Source organism: Uloborus diversus, chromosome 10 (assembly GCF_026930045.1).
Source record: "Uloborus diversus isolate 005 chromosome 10, Udiv.v.3.1, whole genome shotgun sequence".
Lineage (NCBI taxonomy): Eukaryota > Metazoa > Arthropoda > Arachnida > Araneae > Uloboridae > Uloborus > Uloborus diversus.
In genome coordinates this window covers 133,242,564-133,267,510 of record NC_072740.1, presented here as the reverse complement: position 1 = coordinate 133,267,510, position 24,947 = coordinate 133,242,564, and the positions used below count along the sequence as shown (strand labels likewise).

Here is a 24,947-nt window from a genome sequence, read left to right as displayed (position 1 = left end):
AGATGAATAACTATTTTTAAAAGTTGGTTCGAAAGTCTTCCATGATTAAAAAAACACTCATACATTTATAGATAAAATGATTTTCTAATGCAAAACATTCATTTACTGTGTTATTGGGAAAATAAACACTTTTTTTCGTCTGAAAATACGTTTAAAAGAAGTTTACTTGTGAGAAATGTTTTTTGATGTAGATCGTAGCTGTTCTAGCACTACAATAATTAATAAAAATAGCTTTACAGGTGAAAAAATCACATAAATTAAAGGCTATTTTTAAAGTTTTTATTAAGTATTACTAGTAAACTAATTTAATTAAGCATTAAAAGAATCTTCGGAACGTCATAACATGTCTGATCAAGTGACAAATTACTTTTACTTTCAATATATCTCACAACTCTAAAATGTAACTTTGAATTTTTTTATTGGAAAACGTTATACCGGAAAACAGAAACATCAGTAGAAATGGGAGGCGGCGGCTTACTTGAAATAAATAAAAACCAATGAATTAAAAAGAAAATTATAGAGAACACAATAAAACTGTGTAGATAAATATTATTTTGAATACGTAAATTTATATTCTAAGTGTAATGGTACCTATATCTAAAGTTTAACCGACGGTATCAAATTATGCATGATTAATCTACGTTGGTTTTGATCCTTGCAAAAGCAAGTCTAAAAACAAAGTTAGTAAACATGCCATTACCTTTTACGTCCGACAGTTTACAAAGTAAACATTAACTTTTCTACGCAGAGTAACATGGTATATCAGTATAGGTTAGCAGGAATAGTGGGGGATGCCATTAATCCAAAAATTCTTCCTTGATTTTGATACGAGTTTGGCTCCAGTTGATTGGAGCTTGGCAAAACCAATCTAAGATTGTTGGCGATATTCGCAGGCGCGATGGAATGCTGGTTCGAACTTGCATGTTAGTTAGTAGTAAAACCAAGGTAGTAGGTTTGTAAGTGTGTGTATTGAAACAGTTAAGAATAATCACGTAATGTTTACTTTTTAGCGCGAGGACTTCGAAATTCATGTAAGTAATTTATCTGATTTGTTATGTTTAGAAAACATGAATGTTTGCAAATTATTATATAAGGCCTATATATATTGCATCTTTTTAAAGTAACTTAAGAATTTGAATTATTGATATTAGTGAAATAACACTAAGTGTGTCTCGGTATCATAACTTCAAAAGTTTTGTGCAATCAGTAATTCAAATTTACGTACTTCAAATTTATGCAACGGTACATTTTGTTCTATAAGCAGTTTATTTCCATACATATATGATTTGCACAAATAAAGGTTTTGCATCTTTCTAATATTTCAAGCTGTTACTTTTTTATCGTTATTTTGTAAACAGTATGTGTTAACAATTGTATTAACCAATGGTCAGTAAGTCGGATTACTAAATATTTTATAAATGCTTGCTAGTTAGTTTTAGTCAAGAATAGTTTTAAAACTTTGTTTTAACCAAAGAAACTTTGAGAATACATGTGTCTTGCTCTGAAAAATCTTTTCAAATGGTGCAAAAAACTGCTTAAATCGATAGAATTTTATAAAGTTTTTAGTATTCTACCTCAAGCATTTCCAAATAAACAGAATAGGAAATAACCAACATTTTAGAAATATCTTCTCTAGATTATTTTGCCTATCCAATTATAATCCGAAACTCAATTTGGTTCTTACTCTTCTGATGTATGGTATCTGTTGACATGAATGAAGCATCTAGTCATAAAAGTAGCTTTAAAACTGTAATACTAGACAAAACTGAATCTTACCAATAATACATCCGAATGCATAGATATTAATTGATAAATGTATTGTCACACATTTTAAACCTTCTGATCAGCTTGTGTGTTCAAAATAACGACATTGTGCTGTTAATTTTATATTTGAAATTTGTCTTAATCTTTCATTGAATGATTTTATAAAACTGCATGATAATTTTTAGCCCAGTTCTCGTACACCTCAGATTAACTTTGATATTGTTTTCGTCTTGGTCACGTGAAACAATTGATACCAATTTGGTGAATCGTATGTGATTTAGTCCATATGTGTGGTCGAAAACGACAAAGAAAGAAGTTCATTCGGTCTTAGAATTGCCCTGTTTGTCCGTGTGTGTTTCATACTAGGAATAATAAATAAAATGAGTTGTGAATGCAAGCTTTTTGTAGTTGTGGATATAAAATATATTATGCGGTTACAATTGAAACACACATAGTCAAAAAACATGTTATTCATTCGTGTTTTAATTGTGGTAATTATTATGCTATGTTTAGTTACTGAGATTACCAAGCTTCGAAAAAAATAAAACAAATAAAACTATGATTTAGTGGGTTCCGATTGTTGCGACATCTCGGTTTTACACCCTAAAAAGCTGAAAACCTGAGGACTAAGTGGTCATTTCAGTGGTCATAATGGTTCATAGTACGTCATCCTTTCCTAGTCTCACACTGCATGTTCTACGTATTTACAAGTACATGACCTTCAGTTTAGTTTACTAACCGGAGTTCAATTTACGTAAAAAATGTTCAAACAATCTTCATTCTTAGCAAAGCGAAGGTGTAATCAGTGCTGAGGGAAGTGAAACTGCTGTAGTTCTTATTTTACAACTTTACCTTGACTAACCACCATCCAATGAAAAGTAAATCCTTTGTATGAGAGTGAAGTATTACTTCTCCGAAAGTTTAAGAAGCGTTTGAGTCGAACTTAACATTTTGGCATCTGATCAATTAATGCTCGTACTTTTCTAAAGCTATGTCTACACTCTTGCGTTTTCCTTTTCCATTCCTCTGTCATGAAGAAAGGGTAATGAAAAATCTTGCACTGTATCATGCGTCATGATAATTCAGGTAATTCAAATCGTAAAATGGTATGCAACAGCACACGTCTTTCGTTCATCTCTTCTTTTGACATGTTATAGACAAAAGTGGTAAATGCATTAATGTAGACTTATTTTAAGACAGATGGAAGTATAATACATCAATATTTATAGGTACGGGAAGAATGCTACAGCATGCGTGTGGCAAATCTGCAGCGGCATAAAAATATGGGCTTATTTAACAAGTTTCTCGAAGTTGAAATGCCTACACTGTTAGAACTACAGGTTGCATTTGGCACTTTTCGAGGGTGAAAAGCTTGTTCACCAGCGGCACTCTTTACGGCGCCGAAATTGCACCCTTAACACGGGCGAAAAACCGGCACCCTTCACCCAGCGTGCACCGCGGTGAAAAACGGAACCCTATGGCAGAACATTGGCACCCTCTGTTTTCTGTTGCTGAGCTCCCCCCCCCCCTCGGTTTTGTGTGTATTTCCTTAAACAATTGTATACATTATTATTTATTGTTTTGAGTTATAAAAAGCTAAGTCTTGGTACATTTTCCACATTGAATAGTTCTGAAAATGATTAAAACTTGTACTTTAAGGCATTTGATCACATTTCAACTTTCGAACATAGTTTAGAAGTGTTCATGACTTAAATTTGTCTGCCGTGCACTAATTTTCGTACATCCACTTGGATTGCTCAGTAATTTTAATATGTTATTGACATTTACTGCAGCACGATCGTACCGAAAATGAAGAACGTAGGTACTATTTGTAAATCATTTACACGAACAATAAATATTCAATTATGTTGCAATCATGGAAAAATTAAATCTTTCATCAAGTTCGAAATTTTAATCAAAGAGCACCATATTAGTACTTACGTATATATGATTCGACATTTGAATATCCGTAAAGAATATAAAAGAACAAAAGTCTTTCGATAAATTAAAAGCCAAAACAAATTCTAACGAGTTATTCATTCTTACTATTACTAGAGTGACGAAAAAAGTTCAGTCATTCGCTTTAAGCAATAACGCCGAGGAAAGCTAGTTAACTTAGACACGAGATAATAAATTAAAAAAAAAATCGAGACGGAGAAGAAATTTCTTTTTCTCAATCCGCTTTCCTTTTTTTTTCGTGCTTTTATGTTTTTGCTATTTGCATCATCGTAATTAGAGTTTCCGTTCACTTGCTGAGTGCATCACATTGCTAACAATGAATCTCTTAGTTAAAAATCCACAAGATTGTTGATAATACAAGCAAGTAAAACCACATAGTCAAAATTAATAGTTGAAATAACTTTTCAAATATCATCTAATTTAAGCGTTTTGATTATTAAATGTTACTTATCCGGTGCTGATAGCTATTTTTAGGTAAAATTTATGCATGATAGGAATAGCAAATGTATATAACGGCTAACTGAAGAATCAACGTACCTTTGAAACAATTTTGAATATGTTCGAAAGCCTTAAAAGCTACACTATTATCAAATGCATGTACTTACGCGAAACTTTGAAGAGTAAATCGCAGAAACTTATAAGTTTTAATCCAATTTCGTACTTCATTCAATGGGAAAGTGCATGTGCGTAGTTATACTTGCGTCCGCCATTGATTGTGGTTGAATGATGTCAGAGCGGCGAGCGCATGCGCCAGCGTTTCACCCATGTATTTAGGAGGTCCGTTTTCACATTTATTAGCGTCATTCACCTTGATCACACTTCCTAGCCTCTACTGCACCCTGAGGCCCGGTGTTTTCACCCCAGGGAGCCAAATAGTTAGTCAAAGGCACCCGTAGTTTTGACAGTGTAGCATGGTGGCATCATGACTTCATGGGGTTTGATGTGTCGTCTTGTGGTTCGGGTTGTGATATTGAAATATATATATATATATATATATATATACATATTTTTTTTTTTTACGGAGTAGACCACCAAAACATAAGAAACCATTTGCAATCATTTAATTTCCATAAAAACATCAGATTTCTTTTACCGTTTATTTACATACACCATAGATAGAGGGTAAAAACTACGCTCAAACTTTAGATTAAGCATTTAAGAACGACAAAAGTGGGATATCTTGTTACTTGAGCTGTCCACACTACTGCATAAATGTATAACCACGAATTGAGGCTTTATGTGACCACTTTCCACATATTGGGGTACCAAAACCAGGATTGCCGAATTTTCTGCCAAAGGTTGATGTGGTAGAAAAATGTATCCTTAAAGTTTCCGCAAAAGGGAGCTCAGGGGAATCTTAAGTGCATCTGAGGGATTATCATCAGCATCACATAATTGCATCTCATCAATGTCTTCTTATGAGCTGGTATCATATTAACGTTAGCACACATGATCACCATTACTCTTCATTGCCACGTTAATTTTAATACATTATGGTTGGCGTAACGAAGACTAAAAATAAATATGAGCATGAACGTACAGCTAAATTTAATTTTTTATACATCTAACGAATAAATTGACATTTAAAAATAATAATGTACACTTATATTCAAGTAAGACGTCGTAGAATTTAACAATAAAACAATGAAATCTTTTTTGAAACAGTAACGTGAGATCATAGAAACGGTTTACTTCCGACAATAACTATATCCTCACTGGGAGCGGATCTGACAGTGATTTTGCTATATGGTGACACCTAAAGCTGGTTTTCAATGCTGTTCTGTTTAGAGATCTCTTACTAAGTGAGATCGCCTGTTCAGCGTCTTAATCTAACATTTTCCTAATCGACTTGTGTAAGTTACCCACAACTGACTCAATGTTACGATTTTTCGTAAAAGCAAATTTTCGTACACGTTTCACTATATTCCTGCTCTAACTGTTCTAACTGATGTCAGTGAAAAATACCGCAAAGATTTGCCAAAGATTGAGAAATTTTGCTATTCACTTTATTAGGTAGATCTAAAACAATAAGCGTCTCAAGTGAATATCCATAGAAACGCATTAGCTTAATAAAATCAGCATAAAACTCAGCCCGGCAGCAGAATTTCTTTCAGCAGTCTGCTCCGCAAATTGAACATCCCAAAAATAGTCTGCAAGATAGATTGTCATTTAATGAATCCTAAAACCCAAATGAGCCCCTAGAAAAGACAAAAAATAAGATGTTAAACTTGAAAAATAAAAGTACGTGGTATCTCTATGGATTATATCCCTGAAATCCATAACAAAACTTCGATCGATCAAGGTTAAGATTTTTTCCTTTAAAAATTTTAAGTTCATTTCGCCTACTATTAAGGAATAGCCTGCGGACTAGTAATGTGACTGTTTTCGAAAAATCTATGTATTTGCCATCGATGTTATGCGTTCGATGCATTTTCGATGTCAATGCTTCATACTTGAACCAAAAAGTATGATTTAAAATTTTACCCTATACAGTTATGATGAAAACTTTATTATTAATTTGTTATTGCGAGAGCTATCACACCAGGAAGAGTTTTCTGTTAGTTGAAAGTAGAATTAGACATATATTTCAGAATAGTTAAAAAGGCTTTTTTTTTTTGCCAGCGTACTGTTGAAAAGTTTGAGTGCTTCTGAAACCTTCGTCAAATATAGCCATGAGCATTTTAGTTATGATTTTCCTCTATTATGAACCTATATTATTGTCTTTCGCTCTCAATAATTCGTTGATCGAAAAAAAACCCGTAATTTTACTTTAAATAAGTAAGTAGAATAATTTTTTTAAGTCTGTAAAGTATTAATAATCTATGAATATAATATGAGCTTTAAATATAATGTGCGCAATTCTACAGTGTAATTCTACTGAAAGTAAGTATACTAGAGAAATCATACTCCCTTTTCTCTTCTTTATTTCTCTTTTCGAGTGTACATGTTAACTATGAAGAATTTTACAAATTTCACTAACTGATTCGCATTAATTATTGAGTAACTCACTTTCAGTTTTTGTATTATTCAGGTGAAAATTAAAAGGCTGTTAGAAACCACCTCCTTTTTGAAGTCGGTTAAAAACATTTCCAATCAATTTGTATTGATATTTCAATGTTTTGTATCGTTAATGTAGAAGTTATTTATCCCTTTTGCATTACTTAATTTAGAATGTTGATAATTGTCATTGTTAGTTTTCCTTTAGCAGGTTCAAAAACTTAATTAATAAATTAATAACTGTGAATGTAGTTTTAGCATTAAAACATTTTTTAGAGTTGATTTTTTATGCAGAGATATACGTTAAATTATTCGTTATTCGTTTCAAAACATCGATGTTTTAATTTTGAATATCAATATTTTTAAACACATCGATGTTTTTTCATGGACGTCGCGACGCTACTACAAACTTTCTCAAGAATTTGCGACACATATCGCATCGTCACCCTGTTTCTGCTACCGGGAAAATAAGTTTCGCAAAAGAAATTCCTAAAAGAGGTGGGAAAAAAAGCTCTTTCAATGTGAATGTTTAAATTTTCTTTCTTAAAATTCCCTCCCATTTAACTCATATTAATCTCATGAATGACACTTGCCTTGTCAAAATCGTAATTTATATAAGGTACATTAAAATATTTTATCGTTTACAAGAATTTCAGTTATGATGTGAATTCATGAGTTAGAACCCACCCAAACACTTGCCTCAGATTCTCAGACATCTTAAATGAAAAGGCTACTTGTCATTTTGGTTCAAGTCCAATTCAGCAGCTGTTATGACAAAATGGTTCGTGCGTCATTTCTTGGCTAATGATTTCCTGAACCTAGCAATGTTTCTCTCAAGCTCGTGTAATTACTATGGAATTAGAAATTACCAATAAACATTTACCAATAAACATAAGACATTAGAAATTACCAATAAACATTTTATACCAAAAAAAAAAAAATCATTCTATTTCTTTCTCTGTTTTACTGTTTTGAAGATTCTGATCCCACTTGGCGTCTGCCAGTGACTAATCAGTACGAACAGTTTGGTCATTGCATGTTTTTTTCCCCTCAGCTCAGCTTTGAAGAGCATTCCTGTCTAAGACGGGTGCGTTTTTTTTTTTTTTTTTTTTTAGTGTGTGTATGTTTTTTGAACATTGGTTCACTGATCTTAGGTAGTTTATTTGTGCTAATTCCAAAAAGAAAAAATAATTTTGATTTATACTTTGACGTTATGCTTGTAGTTTTTCCTCCGCGCCTATAAAACGTGCACTCACTAATTACTAAATCTATAATATACTTACGAAAGAGAATCTCCTTCTGAATGGCTGAAGACCATGCCAAGTATGAAAATTTTTGCAATTTATTGTCTGTTTTCCGATCACAGTTAAGGGAAAAAAATCAGATTCATGTAGAGGACAGAAAATATATCGCAGGGAAAAATTTACTTTTTACTCGAGCTATTACAGTATTTTTGCTAGTCGAATTTAGTTCCCGAAAATCAGAACTTTACTGCTAATGACTAAAAATTTGTCTACAATTTGTTCATCAGTCCTTAAGTTTTGTTTTCCAGTAGGAGAACCTGGGTTGGATGGACACAGACACACGTTTGCAGCATTTAAAAATATTCAGCATATTTTGTCCGTCTAGCAAGGTATATATTACCCCGCCACCCTCCTTCCACAAGAATAAATTAGAATTAATTTTTGCTAAGCGGAGTAAATTTCCTCTCTTACTATTGAACGCTTTTTTTTATATATTTTAATAGTAAGTTTTACTTTACATTTTGATACATAATCAGTAAGGTCATATATTTTGTCAGATCTGACTGTTGACATGCTTTGAGAATTATTTCTTCCATTCATGAATAGAAAAGATAGAGAGAGAGATAGGAAGATTGCAATTCCTTAAAAGGTGCAACCGTCTTCTGAGTATAAGGTAAGATAATGTGGGTTCAAGTGAAATAGCGGAAAAAAGAGAGTTGGTGAAATATTTTCACAGTTAGCAGCGCCCCCTATTTATTAGTAATTGAACTAGGTTCTTAAGCATGCAGTTGATTCCAGTCAGAAAATAAATTGCTCAAAAGACAAAGGAAAATAATAATGCAAGTAATTCTCAAAATTTGTTACACATTTCACAAATAATTATTTGTCTTCAAAATGATTACGTTCTTGCCATAAACATTTTAAATAAAATTGAATCCTGCTGCTGTTCCGTGCAGTGTTTATTTACTAAATATCATGTGAGTTTCGATTTAAACAGTGTAATTTTATTTGTTAAGAGCATGTCGGGTGTAGTGAATAGAGCAATGATAACTAGTTTATTTAATGTGTTTTTTCATGCATTTATAAATTGATAAATTTATTAATTTATTATTCATGAATTTATAAATTCATACACTTATTCATAAATATATTAATTTATTATTCATACATTTATTAGTTTACTATTCATGTATTAAAAATTCGTGCATTTATTTACTTATTATCCATACATAGATAAATTTATACGACTATTCATAAGCTTATTAATTTATTATTCATGCATTCATTCATTTAATTAAAAATATTTTTAATAACCTAATAGAAAATATTCCCTCAGAAAAATATTTCAATTTTCACCTGCCCCACAGTGAAAAATGTTCACCTTTTTTTTCCCCCTTTAAAGATACATATTTACTGCTAAAAACGAACAATAGTATGTCAATGTAAGTTTTTTTTTAATATAAAATATAGTTCTTTCCTTATATACTATAGTTTCGAAACAAACTTCCATAAAAAGGAGGTTATCTTAACTATTTCGCTATGCCTCACATTTCCCTACATCTTTTACAATGCACGAGCTCAAAAGGATAAAAAAAAGATTCGCTGGTTCTCTGGACCATTCAAAATATGAATTTACATAATAAGCATTTTGACTGTTTTATGTTAGACATTAAAGTATCAGAGTCATTCTCCAGAAATCGTAACTTTTAAACGAAAATATTTTTCAATTTCGAAACCTTTTTGTTTTCTTTCTTTTTTTTATTATTACATGAAAGTGTTACTTATTAGAAGGCTAGACGTAAACATAAACAATGGCCCAGCTAAGTTCCAATTATTTTACTCATACATAAAATTTTTTAAAAAATGCCTTGTTTACATAAAAAAAGAAAAACAATTTTATTATTTAAAAATCGAGGCCAATTTTATATCAAAGGAGTAATTTTGTTAATTGTGCAAATGATCAACTATTTTAATGATTAGTGGGAATATAATATTAAGCTCTTTCAATTAAAGTACGGCTTAATTAGTAGTTTCAAATGTATGTTAAAAATAGTATTTAGTAAATTTGAGGATATACTGGCAATTTATAGTTTTGGTAAAATGCTTATTATTGATGTAGTTCCCCCCATCATTTATTTTCACCTCAGAAATAATGATATTGATAAGGTCTGTCATGGAGGTGAGGAATTTTCCATTAATATAGGCCTAATAGATACATTTTCCAGGGATTTTTTTTCCTTCGTTGCTACAATCTACACATGTTAAGCATATGAAAGCATTATCACTTCTTCTCTTTTTTTTCATTAATTTACATCTCTGAAATTCAAGTTCACGGAGTTGAGAAGTCAGAGCAATCATATTAAGTTTTTAAAATAAAATCTGTCTTCTTGTTTTTCGACAAAAATTTCACAACTTCAACTACGGCTGAAAATAAAGAAGGGGGCTTCCTTGTTATGGAAAATAAAATTTGATGTCATTACTGCCACTTGTTAATGAGGAATGGCATTTGGTGTTTAGGTAATAAAGGTGAGAATTTATTGTGTGACATGACTCCTTGTCCTACTAAAACGAACTAAAACACAATATCAAAAAAATAAATATACTTAAACAATTATTAAATGAGACACTTGTGAAAGGAATAACCAATAAATAAGTATATAATTTTAATTAATAATGAGCACATTTTTTGCTTATGAAATCACGCTGACATCTGTAATTTCGTAAGCAACAAAATTTTGTGAAATTCCTTTTTAAATTATCATTTTTAATGAAATGTATTAGATATCACTTGCGGGACAAAATGTCCGCTTTTCCGTTTAATGGCACAGAAAGTTTTGAAAGCAGATAGGAGCAGTATAATTTTTTGATTTTGAAAGAGTGGTGTTAAAAATCATTTCTAGAAACAGTTTTTTTAAAGATTTGTTTCATTCATTCTTATGGCATAGTTATTAAGTATAGCAAAAAATCAAAGAGTTTAAATTTTCTAAAGAAAAATGATGAAACAGAATAATGAAAAGTAAAATACAGAAAAAGAAAAGCTAATTGCAATTAAGATGCAGCACCGAATCGTTTCTAACTATTATGAACGACAGTGTACGACTAAACTGCTCTTAAGTTCAGTAAATTACCGCCCATTAGCCAGGGCTAAAGCAGAAATACATGAAATACACCGCCAGCTCAGTCATTTCCAGCCGAGGACTGCAGTTTCGTGCTTATTCACATACAGTTCAGTATTCAGTAAATACTGAACTGTATGTATCTTGTAATATACCTTGCCTCGCGTTCAATCTTCGAGTTGAACCGAACCATTGCTTCGGTCACTCGTCTGGTCTGCTAATTCTATATTAGCTACCAGTTTGTTTCGCACTCTTGGCTTCCTTAAGAGGTTTTCCATCTCCAGCTCAGTCACTTTCCTATGCCGGGCTGATGAGTGCTAATAAGCACGAAACTGCAGTCCTCGGCTGGAAATGACTGAGCTGGCGGTGTATTTCCTGCTCTTAAGTGCTTATCCTAGATCTGCACCGTTCCATGAATAAAACAGGAAAACACAGGCAGTGGCGTACCTAGCATAGGTGACACCCGAGGTGATAATTTGTGGTGTCACCCCCCCCCCCCCTCTACAGGCGCAAAAGAAAAAAAATATATATACGTAAACATGAAATTCATGCTTTTATGAAACAACTAAATTTGTGTCATAACAAAATTTTAAGTCGGCTAATGTATAAAAAAACAGATCAAAATAAGGCGTCCGGGGGTTTATCCCCGAAATATTTTCAAATTAGTAGTCTTAAAAATGCATTTAAACTTCATGTTTTTCGAAATTTTGCAATTAATCTCAGGGTGTCACCCGCCAGTCGGGTGACACCCGGGGCGGACCGCCCCGTCCCCCGTAATGACGCCACTGATACAGGGTTAGCATGAAAGATTATCCCGGTTTTAAAAATTTATATTTCATAAACTATTGCACTTACCACTATAAATGATACATAAAAATAAAGAGATAAACTGCGAAAGTTTTTTTTTTTTTTTTTTTTGAAACTCACAAATGTTTGATGTGTGCGTCTTTCGTAATGCGACACACATCTGCAACATACATTTTGGAGTGTTTCATTGTCGATTTTTCTTAATGCTACACACATGCGATCATTCAATTCTTGCAATGATAATGGTATACAAACACTGTCTTTGACGAGACCTCATACAAAAAGAAATCACATTGGGTTAGGTTTGGGGATATGGCTGCAAACGCATAAAGGGTTAATCACCATCTGCACGGCCAACCCATTGTTGCGGAACGTTTTGGCACAGCGATGGGGGGGGGGAGAGAGGGGGGCTAAAAACACCCCCCAGAGGCCTTGGTTTTAACATCGTTGCCAATCCTAATACAGTAGTTAATACACGTAAAATGACTGCTGTGACCAAAAAAACCCCTTCCGGAAGGAATTTCTGTCTGCGCTAGTGCGGAACGTGCACGTTTACGTAGTTACTTACGTTCAAAAAAACTTTCAGAGTTTATCTTTGTTTTTATGTATCATTTATAGAGGTAAGTGTAATAGTTTATGAAATAAAAAAAATAAAAAAAAAAATTGGCAAAATTTGGAGTTTCATTCTGCAAAATTTTGTGTTTCATTCGGCAAAGTTTGGAGTTCGTTCGGCAAAAGTATCAACATTCGGCAAAATTAAAAATTCCATTTGGGAAATTGAGAATTTCCGTCTTCCCAAAAGTTTAAGTGCGTTGCAGTGACAAAGAATCACATGTATGTTGCATAAAAAAAGCAATGAAATTGAAAAAAAAAACCCTGAAAGTTTGGGGGTTTCATTTCAAAACATTTCTATTGCTGTAGCACTCCTCTTTCAAAGTATTGAAGGTTCTACTTTGGTTTGTCTACCTGTGACGAAATCGTCCGAGAGAATCTTACTTTAAACTCTTTAACTCTATCATGAGCGCCAAAGTGCGTTTGAAGTAAATGATTTTAAGAAATAGGTGCGGTCTTATAAATAGTTGGTCCGTGCTTGTAAAGTAGGAAAAGTGCCAAATATGAGAGCTTCACCGCATGAGTAATAGCAGGTCCCAGTGCCACCCCTTTTCCACTCTGTGTTTGGAACAACAATACAACCATTTCGCATGGAACGACGGTTGCTAAAAGTAACATTTGGCCAAGACAAAGTTTTGCACGGCGAGCAAAATTGCAGACGAAAAGAGATAAAAAGATACTTGTCGAGTGAGGAATGTTTTTTTTTTGCCGCTACTACAAAAGTATTGACTCTGCCAGAAATAGAAAATACCTTTCCGGAAAAACTTTCAAAACATATAATTAAAATTCTGATATAATTTAAATTTTGGATTTTAATATGTATTTAGCAAAAATAGTAATCTATTAGTCGGGAAAATAATATTTTTCTCTTTTTATTCCTAGTATTCAAAGTTTTATAAATATTAATAGTCGTGAAAGCAGCATCTCTTAACATATGGGTAACTTACCTTATTTGGGGTCACAAAGAGAAATTTTAAAATTGCAAAGGCTTCATTTAGATACTCGAACCAGTATAGCAAAAATAAAAATGAGTCAAAATATACAAAATTTAGCTTTTTATACGGTCCTAGGTCCCCTATCTTATGTTCAGGGAAATAATATCCACTGAAAAATAATTCCAACACAAAAAGTATTAGTACGACCAATATTCACCGAGACATGAAACGCAGCGTTTTGTGACTTACACCACTTTACACTCGCCGCCAATAACAACTTTTGGGGAAAAAATATAGCAGTTAACAAGAGTTTAAAATTATATGGTTGTATAGAGTGTGGTTTTTCAAATTGATTGAGATTTTGTAGCGTTTTTTCATATTAATGCGTAACATTTGCATTTATTTTTGAATCGCAATGAAAAATATAAATACTTTTTTTTTTACTTTGACAATATCTCATTCTTCTGAAAATGCGATATGTTCCAATCTCATCTATCTCTGTCCAATCTCTCTATATGGTCCCTTAAAACTTTTAACTCTAATATCTCCTTGAGTTTTGGTCGCACAAATGTGAAATTTTTGTATCAGTAATATCTTTCAATGGAGATTATTTCCATAAATATAAGTTAGGGACCTAGGACCCGTATAAAAAGTTAAATTTCGTATTTTTTGACTAATTTTTATTTTCACTTCAAACTTTCAATATCTAAACTCTGCATCTGATTTTGGACATTTTTGAAATTGGAAGTATGCATCTAGGACTAACGGTTGCGAAAATAGAGGTCTTTGCAGGTTAAAACGGAACACCCTGTATATAACGTCATGCTCCATACAGGTATGGAACATCCCTCGTAATAGTTACCCTTCAAATGGAACATCCGTCTTATGAGGATATAGTTTACGGCAGAGAGTTCTGAATCTTTTCCAACCAATGTATTATTGCGCCACGGAGAGATGGTGGATGAACTGGAAGCGGATGCATAATACTTGATTTGGCAGTACGGATAATCAGAAAGATTTCGCATGGTAGTAAAAAGTTACTGCTTGCTCGTTTCTCGCTTATCCTACCTACAAAATGAAGTGTTCTGTTTCCGCTTCCAGTTCATCCGCATTTCCCTAGATCCTCAAGTTTTATTCTGAAAGTGTAAATTTTTTATCCACTATCGTGGACGGGGAGTTCTTTAATTCTTTCAGGATATCATGCATATTTCTATTCTAGTAAAAAAAAAAATAAAAAAAAAAACCCTAACAATTTCAGAAGAATCTACAAAGAAATAAGAAAAAAAGTCCAAACTTGAAGTAATTACGCCTTTTTTACTCACCAACTTTAAAGTTGTTTTCATGGCGGAAGATGTTTTCACAGAATATCATAACAAATAGTCTGAAATGTATGCCTCCAAAAAAAAAGTATAGCCCGACACGCTACGGAAAGTAAACAAAAACCTGTATCTAAACACTTTAGGTAAAATTAAGCACTCAATTTTGATTTACTTTCATATAGTAAGAAAAGAGGAAAAATAAAGTAAATTAACTCAGCAGGGTTTTTAATTCAGCTACATACTTTCCTTTATCATATTAGTAAGTTTTTTTCTACTAAATTGCATCGTATTTTAGTTCGATAACGAGAAAACTGAAGACTTAGAATGAAGCACGTCGAGAAAAAAACGAGCTGTTCTAACTATGTCTAAACATAAAGCATTTTGTTTCACAAAGCTAATCCACCATTTTGGAAGCCTTTTTTTTTTTTTTGGAAGGATCCTAGATCCTCAAGATTTGGATCTAGGATGCTGAAAATTTGCATAGGTTAATTTCAAAGGCACATATGCACCTCTATAAAATTTCATCCAAATCGGAGGTGGTTGGATAGAAACGATTTGAGAAATCAGGTCAGTTGACGTGGAATGATTCTTTTAATCACAACCTAACCCAGTTTAATATTTTTTAAAGTAAAGATTAATAACTGACAAAATTGGCCTTAGATTTGTTATAGGTCATTCATTAAATTAAAAAAATGTATATAATTTTTTAAAATGTGCAACTTTAATACCTTATCAATACGTGATGCCTGAACAAAAGTACAAAGTCAAACGTAAAAATTCTTGGATTGCAGTAAAATTTTGTTCGAACAAGTCCATTGAAATGTGTCATTAGTGGTCATTAGTTGCTGTTTTTTTAATTAATGATAAACAATACAAATATGACTTGACAATGTAAATTCCTATGTATGAAATGTTTAAATTTCTGGTTTTCTCCCCAATAATAACAAAATACATTTTATAGCTAAAAAGTATTACAAGTAATCATTTGATATTTTTCTTTTCTTTTTTTTTAATAAAAATTATGTCAAACGATTTTAAATAAGATTTAAAAAAAAAGTAATTTGCTAATTTCTACACAATTGTCATTTTTATTTTTTTGGATTTCGTAAGGACATTATTTTACTGTCTGATTTAATGTTCAGAATACTTGAGGGTTTTAAAGACACGCTTTCTATTTTGTTGAGTCGTTAAATACTATTAGTTTTACATGAAATACACCGCCAGCTCAATCATTCCATCCGAGGACTGAGGGCGGTAACTTATTGAAAATACTATTAGTTTTACTTTAAAATTCAAAAGAATTTGAAATGCCTAGAATTTTAACTTACAAAACGACAAGATTTCAAAAAATATATGACCTTTAGAGGTGTTTCAAAAAACCAAAGCCAAATTACTGCTGTAGTTAAATGCTCCCAAGGAGCGAGAAAAAATTGTTGAGTTAGCATTTTGCTAGCAATTTGCCATAGGGTTTTTTCAGCCCATAATTTTGACCATTTGTTCTGTAAAACCTTGCTTTGAATGTCAGTTTGACAGTATTTAGAAACCCAACAAAATAGAAAACATGCCTTTAAAAACCTCGAAAAATTCTGAACATAAAAGCAGACAGTAAGTTTTCCTTGAATTATCCAGAGAATGGGTAAACGATAGTTGGTCAGAAAATATTTTTCTTTTTTGATTTCAGCCCCATTTTATCAATTGATGTAATTTTTTTAAAAAAAGGGGGAACCAACAATACCTAATGACAAGATTGATTGTTTTTTTTTTCAGCCATAAAACTCAATTTTGGAGAGAAAACCAGAAATACAGAATTGCATGCATAAATTTATCCCTTTCAATTCATATGGTAATTGTTTTACTAATTTTGAAAAAAAAAAAAAAAAAAAAGCAAGTAGCGATCACTAACGGCAACATTGATTCATGTTCTGGCTTAAAATCGATTTAATAGAACAAACTTGTTCTGTAATCAGGGGTTTTACTGTAGATCTTTTGCTTTTATCCAGGTCTCGCATAATAATAAGATTCTAAGGGACTCTTTCTGTTCGTTTCACTCGCCAACCCCCGTTCGCAACCTGTGGTGGCTCAATGCCATCTGCGGCGGATGACAATTGACGATTTGAACGCTTTTACCCCTGGATGCCCAGCCCCTTAAGGTTTAGAAAGATGAGACGGAGCGGAATGGCTTTCCCTGGATATCTTGTATCCAACGGTACCATCAGTATTGATTTGGTAGACATTCACAGTCCGGAGGAGATAGGGTTACATATTGTGAGGCTTTGAGAAGTTGAGCTCCGACTCTGACAATGTTTACCCCTGTTTCGGTAAATAGGGAGAGGTAATTGGCGCTAAGTTGAGTAGAGAAACTTTCTTAGTAGTTTTTCAAAAATATTCCAACTAAAATCCGAGCCAATAAAACGACTATTTTTCACTAAACTCCCCTAAAACAGGTAAACATAGTCAAGGTCACAGCTCAACTAACCAGAGCTGCACTATACACACACAGATAGACGTTCACTGGTTTTAATAGCATAAATTAAAATTGCCCCTTTTAAAAAAGTGCATTAAATGTTTTATCAAATTTGAGAGCTATACTGAATTCAGAACTATTTGTCAGTTCGTCATCTTAAGAGAAAATAACATTAAACTGAGTTAAGTTATGATTAAAACAAGGTTAAAATTATTTGAGTTTAGAATTTTCCCTAAGAGTGTATTTTAATGCCTGCCATAAATTTGAAAAAAAAAAAAAATTTAAGAATCTCTAATGCAACATTTATTCATTAGACTTTAAGTTAACTTATTCGAATGATTCTTACTGTAACTCAAGATTTTTTTTATCTCCGAGTTTCTCCTGTTGTTTCGGTTTCATGCAATGATAAAATATCAAAGTTGCACATTTTTTAACATAAAATTCAATTCATGAGTTATGCTGATTTTGGAAGTATTTTTTTCTTCAAGTTCTCTGTTTAGTCAAAGATTAGACAAATTAGTCAAAGTTATGATGGACACAAAATCAAAAATCTTTAGCCTGTAATTTTACCCACCAGTACATATTTAGAACTGCTATATTTTCAGAAGACAGTGTTATTTATTTTTGCTCTATAATGCAGTTAGTATCGTGACACCAATCTTTCGGGTGGTGAATGACATCTGTTATTTATATTGTGATTGTTACTAAAGCCTTCGTCTTGCTTTTAAGGTAATCACGGGTAATGTTTGAGGCAAATGGCCTCAAAGCGACATGATTAAGGAAGTTGAAAGCATTAGAATTTAAAAAAAAAAAAAGTAAATTCGAGAAGGCAGTTCAGTTAGGCTAGTGAAAACCACGAAAAATTGAATAAATCTTAAATAAGATGGTTCATTTTATAAATGTGGTACGTGTATCAATATCATTAACTAATATTAGTTCAGCACTCTAAATATTAGTTTTATGGTTTTTGTTTAAGATGTCTCTCTGACACGAGCCTTCATGTTTCAAATGTTACAAGGACTGTGACACAAACGGATAATATAATGGTAATGACGCATAATATCTTTCAATACCGCAACAAAGCTCAAAATTAAAAAAAAAAAAAAAAAAATGGGAATTTTACTTTTTTTTGCTGCTGTTTTGCCCTTTTGATTCAATGTTTTGGAATACTATAAGACGGAAAAATTGTAATTGGTGAAGATTTAAAAAAATAAAAGGAGAAAAAAATTATTGACATTGGATAATATCTTCCAATTGCGCAGCGAATCTGGATATTTGAAAAAAATGGAGAATAAATGTTTCTTTGTTTCTATTGGATGAGTGCAAAAGTTCGTGCGGAGTTGCAATAGATGGCGTTAGAACGGGCGTAACGTGTTGTCATTAATACCGCTATCTACGTAAGTCAGATCGTTGGAAAGGTGACATGTGCAGCTTTCGTTCCAATCAAAATAATTTGTGCAGATACAAACTGCTTCGAGAAAGATTACTTTTAAAATGAGTATTGATAAAGTGCATTTACGGCATGTTATGCTTTACGAGTTTCGGAAGGGAATAAACGTTGCAGCAGCCGTAAAAAACATTCAAGACGTTTATCAAGATCAAGCACCAGCTAAACGAACTTTGGAAAAATAGTTTGCAAAATTTCGTTGCGGAGATTTTAAGCTGAAAGACGAGCCACGCTCAGGTCGACCTTTCGATATTGATGACGACGTTTTGCGTTCTTTAGTTTAGAATACTCCGCGAATTTCAACAGACGAAGTTGCTACAGCACTTAACGTTGACCGATCAACCGCTTTTCGGCGTTTAAAAAAAATCGGATTTGATTTAAAGCTCGATATATGGGTGTCCCATTTGTTGACAGAGAGCAACAAAATCCAGCGAATTTCTGCTGCAGTATCTTTACTCGGGCGGCTCAAAAACGGGCCGTTTTTGGATCGATTAGTGACGGGCGATGAAAAATGGGTCCTGTACAACAACGTTCAGCGCAAACGCACATGGAAACAGGCAGGTGAACATGGTGACGCAATGGCAAAGGCCAGTTTGACCCCGGTGAAGGTGATGCTCTGTGTTTGGTGGGATTGCAAGGGTATAATTTGTTTTGAGTTTCTTCCCGCCGACCAAACGATTGATTCGAACAAGCACTGTCGTCAATTAACTAATCTGAACCGAGAAATCAAACAGAAACGTCCAAGTTTGTCAAATCGCAAAGGCGTAGTCTTTCACAGACCACACGTTTCAAGACAGACGCTACGCAAACTGAACAGCCTGAAATAAGATGTCCTAACTCATCCACCATATTCTCCTGATATCGCACCATCGGATTATCACTTATTCCGGTCATTGCAAAATCATTTAAATGGAAAAAAACTTGACTCTTTGAATGCCTTACAAAACGTCGTGTCTTCGTTCTTCGAATCTAAACCACGCAGTTTTTATGATCGGGGCATCCGTATGCTGCCAGAACGTTGGAAGAAGATTATAGACAACGATGGAGAATATATCATTGATTGAATAAAGAGTTTTGCTTGCCTAATCACTGTATAACTTTCTTTCACAAACTCCGCACGAACTTTTGCACTCACCCAATATTTTGTACTTTAGTATCAAGATTTTTTTCAGTGCTATAAAGCAAAAAAAGTACCCGATACTACTGTATAAACACTTTTCGCTTGCAGATCACTTTTTAATTCCCAAAACTCCAAAAAGATTAACAAAAAGTTTTTTTTTTTTTTTCAGTTTTCATAAAACTTAAACTTTGTTTTGGAAAGTATTAAGGATCCGCAGGAACGTAAATATAACTACAGTTCTAGAGAACTTGTTGAAGAAGCAAATGATGATTCGCAACTTGCTTGACCCTTATTTTAGCTATAAAAACCAAGATGCGTTAAAAAAAAAGTCGTTACTTTTAAGATTCACAAAAAGTATCCAAAAAAAACGCTCTTGTTTGTACAGATTGAAAGTTTTGAATTGTTATTTGGTACTCTCTCACTATTACCCTATAAGTAAACACCCTAAACAGTTTTTTCCTCATGCAGTAAGTGTGTTTTGCAACACTTAAGGCGCCTAAAAGACTCAATAAATAAATAAAAATACTTACCTAAGACAAAATGTTAAAACAAAGAAAACATCCCTTTGATATTACTCATCTTTACGTAACATAAGTTTCTAAAATTCCCTGTTAGAATAAGGGTTACAGCTTTCAAATAACGTCAACAGTTCCTCCACAAATATCTATCTGGATAAGGACAATAGTTCCGCCTCCCCCACCCTCGGTATGAGAATTTTTTTTCAAAATAACACACACAGTCTGGTTTTTTGAAGCTATCGTTCCAATTCTGATGGAATTTAAAAAGTTCCCGTTTGAACAAATTCTCTAAAAGTCCTTTAGAATATGAACGTCAGTCCCTCAAAGTACACATCAGCATCAACCATACTGAAATAGCGTTAACGGTACATCTAAAAGTCCCGATTACACTAAACTTAACAATAAGTCTCCATTAACAGTCTTTCCATAGCTAAAATCCTTGATTATCTTCTGCCTGCAGTAAAAAAGAATAATAAATAGGGGACAAATAACCAAATGGGAAAAATTTTAAATCCCCTGATTACAGGAAAAGCCTCAAAGAAAAAGCAATAATTTTATTTTTTTACACACGAGAAAAAAAGGCAAGAGATCTTTCTTCTCAATGATTTTATTCACGCTAATTAATCTGAGCTCATACGGACGATAAATATCCAATTTAAAATTAACTTTTACTTACTTAAAAATGCCTATGACTATTCTCCAGATGAATTTAGGCATTTAGTGGTTTCAGATTCGAGAGAAGAAAATTCCTCTTAGTGGGTATTTTTCACGAGCTTTCGAATAAAACTAAAATCGAGACGATGCGATAATTATTTCGGATAGAAAGACCCATTTCAAGCCATTGTTGGGTCCTTAAAAAAAGTTTGAACCTTTCGGTTGATTTTTCTGGATGAAAGACACCCTATGGTCTATTTTACACCCCTGACAACGTTTACGCAAAATTTCATGATGATTGTTTGAGTAGTTAAGGAGTGAAAACATTACGAACTAAGTCCCTTTCGCATTTATAATACTGGTAAGGATATATACAAGTGTTCAAATTACATCAAACTCTAATGTATATGTCCTTTCAAAAAGAAAGGAAATCTTAAAAGCTTTATAATTTCCATTTAACATGGTATGCATAGGGTCAAGGGAAACACATAAGTTGCAGCGTAAAAATAACTTAGAAGGGGTTATTCATAAGATGGTGACGGTTATTCATAATAAGATGGTTGCCAAATGGGATGAAGTAAATAATATAGCCACCCCCACCCCCTCCGGCCTCATTTTTTGATGTGACATAGCAAAAAATAACTTGATCGCAACTTTATCATCATCAGAAAGCCTTACTGATGATGAAGCGTTACAAGCGGCTTAAGATCAGGCAACGAATTGTTATCGATCTAATCAGGTTTAACAGTAAGTTTTATTTCTGCATGGTTCACTGCAATTAGTGCAAAAAAAAGTAGTTTATTGGTTTTTGAAGTCTAATGTGTGTAGTTAGTGAATTCAAGAGGAAAAATATCGTAGTGTACAAGTTTTATTCCTGTGATTTAATATACTAGAAAAGTGAATTGTAGCTCAATTAAGGCCATGGTTCCCCTTATTTGAGAAACCAAGGCCTTATTGAACCATGTTTCCTCCAATGTCCTTATTTGAACACTGGAGGATTGGGTGGATTATATGATTCTGTGCTGCATAAACTGAACATATGTGCAGGAACAGGTTACTTTATATGGAGATAATTTTGAGAGTTATTTTGGATTCCAACATCTTTCACAAAATTAATATTTATGCTTTGCAACTGTAAATCTCAAAAACAACTACTTTCCTAATAGAATTCCAAGTATGAGCTTTTGAAATGTTCTTTGTTCAGAATTTATGACAACCTATAATCTATACAAAATTTTCAGTGGTGAGTTTTGTCGAGAGCTTTGCTTTGGGCTGTTTTTATCACCTACACAGTACTTTTTGCGCTACATGCATATTAATAAATAAATAGATAAATAAGACTTAAAAGAATTTATTTTTTTTAAAACGTGAGGAATTCCTCATATACAACCTATTTTTTTAATAGTCAAGAATGGAATGTATGGCGATCCCTCGTTATATAGCTCCTCGCTATATAGTTAATTCGGATGTATTATGCTTTTCCTCTGCCTTCCAATCAATTAAAGGTTTAAAAATAAACTTTAAATGTGAGATACTAGAAGATGTTGACGTTTTCTTCTTTATGTCAACGACCAATGAAATTGAGATGTTTTTCTGTTTATATTTGGAATCGTAAATTTACTTAAAAGTTTGGATTCCTGTTTAACCAAAACATTATTTAAAGTTTAAAATTGAAAAAAAAATGAAGCTATTTATTGTATTTTTCTGTTTTTATTAGGTCATTTTAACAAAAATAAACTAACATTTTTTTAGATCTGCAAATTAGTTACTTTTACGCTAGATGAGTCGATGTTTTGGTAGCTTCAGTCACATCGCGCTTTCGGAAATTTCGCGCTTCTTTACTGACCCTCGACCAGCGCGGGAAGTAGAGTGTCTACTGTATTGAGAAAACAAAAAAGAAAAACGAATTCTTAAAATGAATTAGATGTGTAGTTAAGTAAAAAAATAACTTCGAAAAATAAGCGTCTGAAATATATATTTTAATTAAGACTATTCATTTAGTACTTATAGTTAGTATATCTTTACTTCTGATTTACCTCTTTGTAGTAGCGTTTTATACACTTTGTACTTTTCACTCATCAAATTTTCATCTCATGCTACGTTTAATATTATTCATGTAAATGTTTTCGTGTTTTATGCCGGTTCAGAAAATTTTCTATCATCCAAGGAAAATTCAATGAAATGTAGTTTTTTTGCAGTTAAAATTCCATTTACGTATTAAAAGCGAAAAATATCCTTTTTTGTTAAAGAATTAAAATGTCATTTATATGAGTCTAAAATATCACTTTTAAGAAAGACAATTCTATTTATTCATAATTTCACTGCCACAAGTTACGTACGGAAACGAAACCAACATAGTGGCTCTGAAAAGTACTTGTTTCTCAAACTTTCATTTTAAAAGCGATAAACATCGGAGTTCCCTCATTTTTGACAAATAATGCTGCGGTTCTCCCTGAAGTTTTGTGAATGTTACATTTAAAAAGTAGTTTGGTCTCACTTTTATCGCATGGGACCATTTTCCGTCCGTCTCTAGTTACTCTTGTAGCCTCTAGCCTCCCCCGTGTGGGGTCATGTGGTCAAACAAATGGATAGTTAGTACACCTTTTTGTAGTAGCATTTTTGTACTCTTTGCACGTTTCGCTCATCAAATTTACATCTTATGCTGCTTTTGTTATTATTCATGCAGATGTTTTCGTATTTGATGCCTGTCTAGAAATTTTTCAATTAAAGGAAAATTCAATGAAATATACTTTTTTTCGGTTGAAATTCCAGTTATGTATCAAAAGCGAAGATTCCCCCCCCCCCTTTTTTAACGAATGAAAACGTCATTAACATATGGTATTTTGTTTTTTTTTTTGTTTACACTTGTCAATAAACGAAACTAAGTTTATTAATGTTTTTCATCAATGACTGACGTGTACGACTTATTTTTTCTGACAGTTGAAAGTTCATTGAGAATCAGCTTTTTACTCTACGTTTTATTTTTACCATGGGTGTTATTATTCATTTTCATGCATCAGATATTTTCATGTCTTATGACTCAGACAATTTTCCGAGCATATTCCATAAAGTATACTTAAATCTATAGCATTCATCGCAAGCAACATATTAGTGAATAGTTTACCTTTATGACAAGTATCGTATCCAAAGAGAAAAAGTTTCAGTGAATCCTTAAAGAGCTCGTGCAAACAGTTGGCTTTATCCAGCAAGACGTTTGAGGAATGTTAGCGACTTGTAGCCGCCACTGTCACAAGGCAAGGGACCAAGAACACCAGAAACCACAAAAGCACTGTAGTAGTGAAAAAAGGAGAGGGATGAGGTAAAAACAAACAGACGAACTCCAAATCAAGAATGAGCGACTGAAGGAATTTGGCTTCTTTCGAGACTCTTTTTTCTTTCTCTCCCGCGCTTCCAATTGATGGTGGTAGGAGCCAAAATTTGGCACGAATTACTTTCTACCTTTTTTTCTTTAGCCTTGTGCTTCTCACCTTCCATCTAACTGGGATACAAGCCTCTCTCTTATTCCTAACGTCCACGGAGCTTTTTATTCCAGTACATAATTCAGCCGATTTCGCTTATAATGAAGGACCGTGATATTTGCTCGTTATAACCGAGTGCTCGTAAAAAACGAGTTCGCGAGAAAAATCTTTAAAATTCATTATAGTTTTTTTTCTTCTTTTTAATCACTGTATTCCAAAGAAATCGATTACTTTTCTTTGAATAGTCTAAATGTATCTTTCTTCTGTCATTGTTTTTGAGGACTATACATATACGCACACATATCTAATTTTCAAATGCTTCTTTTAAAAAAGTGCTTTCATCGATTGTTTTCAAGACTTATGATTTATCACTAACTTTGGTTGACTTTGGAATGTTAAAGAACATTTACGAAAAATGACTAAGCTGGTCTGAAATTCAATAGAAATTTTATGAATCGCAAAAATATTGCTCTATTTAAGCGGGGTTTGCTTGTTAAAAGCGAGTTATACTC

The 24,947-nt window shown here is 32.9% G+C and overlaps 1 protein-coding gene across 1 annotated transcript in view; it reads right to left on the bottom strand.

Moving 5' to 3' along the window:
• The window catches only part of LOC129231441 (myosin light chain kinase, smooth muscle-like), a 78,550-nt gene extending 54,248 nt beyond the window's left edge, over positions 1–24,302 (bottom strand). The window contains exon 1 of the mRNA XM_054865756.1: positions 24,081–24,302. The gene's annotated coding sequence lies outside the window, so the exon portion shown is untranslated. The remainder of the gene's footprint in view (positions 1–24,080) is intronic.
• Positions 24,303–24,947: the final 645 nt, after the last annotated feature.